The sequence below is a fragment of the Thamnophis elegans genome, chromosome 1, assembly GCF_009769535.1.
Source record: "Thamnophis elegans isolate rThaEle1 chromosome 1, rThaEle1.pri, whole genome shotgun sequence".
Lineage (NCBI taxonomy): Eukaryota > Metazoa > Chordata > Lepidosauria > Squamata > Colubridae > Thamnophis > Thamnophis elegans.
Genome location: NC_045541.1, coordinates 180,389,897 through 180,393,527, shown reverse-complemented (window position 1 = coordinate 180,393,527; position 3,631 = coordinate 180,389,897).

The following is a 3,631-nucleotide window of genomic DNA, read 5'->3' as shown; positions in this document are numbered from 1 at the left end:
TCCGCGGGAACGTTCAGCCATTGGTGGGGGCAGTTCGCCATCTTTGCTTTGGGCGGAGAGCGCGAGCGTGTTTGCTTCCTTGGAAAGGTGAACGACGTCGCGGGCGCCATGTTTGGTGCGGGTGTTAGGAGGGAGGGGCCATGTTTGGGAATGGCAGAGAGGAGGTGTGGTTATAAGTGATAGGTGAAGTTGCCGGCGTCGCCATCTTTGTTTTGGGCAGGCAGGGTGGAAAGGCGGGGAATAGGGAGGGGGAGCAGTATGTAGCGCTCTGGCGGGTTATGTTTTTTTTTGGGGGGGGGGGGGAAGAGTTCAAACAACCTCCCAAAAATGGGAACGTGGCAATGTTGCAAATCGTTCCTGTAGTCTGCAATTTTTTTCTGGAAATCCATTCCTTCTCTCACATCATTCCAAGGGTGTCCATCCCAAATTGCACAGCTAAAAGTCTGTAGAGATTCTGATAAAGCAGAATAAAATGTGGGTTAAAATATAAAAACAAGACGTGGCATAAGGGTGATGAAAGAAATGTCCTTCTGGGACATCCCCCGGCAGCTGAAGTGCAGAAGTCTTTATTATGTAAAGTGGACTAGCCTGGCCCTCTTAATGGCCCATTGACAAGGTGGGGGTGGGCAGGAAGCTACAAGCAGCTATTCTGTCTTTTAAAACATGTTTCTTCCTTTTCACATCCAGAGAAATATTCTGCCTTTTCAATATTTCCTAGGATATTTCATTTTTCTGGGAGAGGGATGGGTGATAACTTCCTACAATGGACAGATAAAAAGCTTGCTTGTAAGAAGACAGAGAAACGTCATCAGCCTTCAACCACAGAAGTCCAGTAAATGTCCTTACGTCAAAAGCCCAAAACCACAAGGTTCGCTTACAGACACGTAGTCAGTACCTATGGCTCAAGACAAAAGGAGAACTAAGACCCCATCTCCTTATAAGGTTTTTTTCCTCAAGGTAACCAATAAGAAATGAGTTAAGTGTTTCCGTGTTGCGCTGCATGTATAAGAATGTGTGCTCCGATAATGAAGGTGGTTCAGAACTTGCAATACTAGCCTTGGTCTAGTTTTCTGAAACTGGCTGCCAATAAACTTCTCCTTCTCCTTCCTTAGACATCCCGAGATGTCTAAGCCTGTCATTTTCTGCAACGCTACACACCTGTTTTACAGATTTGTTTTAAATTGTGGACTGTTTGTTATAAAGGGACTGTAGGAAATTATCACCCAGCCCCCTCCCCGAAAAATGAAATATCCTAGGAAATATTGAAAAGGCAGAATATTTCTCTGGATGTGAAAAGAAAGAAACATGTTTTAAATCACAGAATAGCTGCCTGCAGCTTCCTGCCCATCCCCCTTTGTCAATGAGCTGTTAAAGCCTGGAGCTAGTCCACTTTACATAATAAAGAGTTCTCCCCTTCAGCTCCAGGAGGATGGGATTAAGGCATGATAATATTGGCCCTTTACCCAAATGACCACATGGCATCTGAGAACTCAACCAAACCTGGATTCAAAACGCATGCCTAGAGAGTTGCCCCTGCATGGGCCCACGGGAGCATGACAACCAATCAGAATACAAGCTCAAGATCAAAGGCCAGAGAGGACATAAAACCAGGGTCTTTCAGCATCTCAGCCCCTCCCTTCTCTTCTTCTCCACCAACATTGAAGCATGTGATCCCCTTTTCTGTTCAGGACTCAAGCCATGTGGCCCTGTCCACCATTAAAACCATCTTTCCAAGCAGCCTCCATGTCTCCAGTGTCTTTTCCCCCACTTGGAGCCGAACCCAGAAGGACGTTTCTTCCAACAGGACGTTAAAACAACCATAGTCATATGAAGGATGAGGTATGATGATGATAGCAATATATATATATAAATATATGTGACGCAAAATAGATAACTTGATATGAACCATAGGTGATGACCGTGGAAGGGATGCACGAAAGTTCTTTGTAACCAATTGACCCACTTTCTACAACATGTAATGGAAGATGATTTCAAGGTGTGTGTTTGTGTTTATTCAAAAAATAAAAATCAACAGGCGAAGCTCCCCATCGACCTGAGTGACGTTGAGTTGGCCACACCCACACAGTCACATGATCACCGAGCCACGCCTACCCAGCTGGTCATTTAAGGAAGAGAACCGGTTGTTCAATTATTTGAATCCCACCACTGGGTGGGCAGGACCACATAGTTTCAGGCCCTGGGGTGGGAGGTGGGGGCACACGAGCTTCCTGTTCCTGTGTAAGAAATGTATCCCATTGGCTGTGAGACTCGCAGGGGTGGGGGTCTTAGCTCCCTCTGTAGGCTGTTGTAGGAAATCGATGTCGCCATGACTGGCTAGGTGAGTTAGCTAGGAAAAAAGCAATCTGAATTAAAGCCTAGTGAAAATTTGCCAAGGCCAGTTAGCTGACATGCAAAAGAAACATTCCTAAGATAAGAAAGTGTTAGAATTCATTCCGGACGTTTTGTGTGAAAGGCAGTTTCTGTTCTGGAACACAAATACACAGGAATGATTTATCTTCACACTAAGAAACATCTTTACGGCTTGATGGTCATAAATGCAGCTTAGTGTAACAAACAAGATGCGAACCAACTTTTCCCACACACACATGCCTCAACCTCCTCTCCCCCCTCTAAATGCCATAAAATTTGTAATCCTTTGTTCTCCTTTTGCTCACCCTTTCGCTATGAAGTGATTTATGATTGGTTTATTTTGAAGAATGCTGTGATCTTTTTACTTGTACCATGTGATACGCTTCTCTCTGATGACGCTGTAATTAACTTGTTTTTCTAAATAAAAAGAGTGTTCTGTGGACACAGAGAAGAGCCATTTTGAGCCATTTCACCCAAGATCACAGCTTCGTGTCATTCTTGAGCGTGATTTTAGGATTGGAACCGTGAATTTGGCTCGTTGGTTGGGGAGACTCTTGCATTCCTTTGCAAGCTTGTCTCTTCAGGCTGTCCCATGTCCCAGGCTTGGTTGAGCCATGCTGGGTGATGTAATCTTCCCAGGTGCCATGTGGTGAAATGGGTAGAGGGCTAATCCTACCATGTCCTGAGGGCCGTGTCTTAATGCCATCACCCTGGAGCTGGAGGGGGGGGGCAGGGAGCTGCAGGGAGTTGCTTGTCTTTAAAAACATGTTTCTGCTTGGAAAATATAATATTCTGCCTTTTTAATATTTCCTAGAATATTTATTTATTCCAGGAGGGAGGTGGGTGCTAACTTTCTATATAGTACTTAAAGGTAAAGGTTCCCCTCGCACATATGTGCTACTCGTTCCCCACTCTAGGGGGCGACGCTCATCTCCATTTCAAAGCCGAAGAGCCAGCGCTGTCTGAAGACATCTCCGTGGTCATGTGGCCGGCATGACTCAACGCCGAAGGCGCACGGAACGCTGTTCCCTTCCCACCAAAGGTGGTTCCTATTTTTCTACTTGCATTTTTTACATGCTTTCGAGCTGCTAGGTTGGCAGAAGCTGGGACAAGTCATGGGAGCTCACTCCGTTACGCGGCGCTAGGGATTCGAACCGCCGAACTGCCGACCTTTCTGATCGACGAGCTCAGCCTCTTACCTACTGAGCCACCGCGTCCCACTTTCTTAGTACTTTTCTGGTCCTTAAAAAAAAAAATCTAT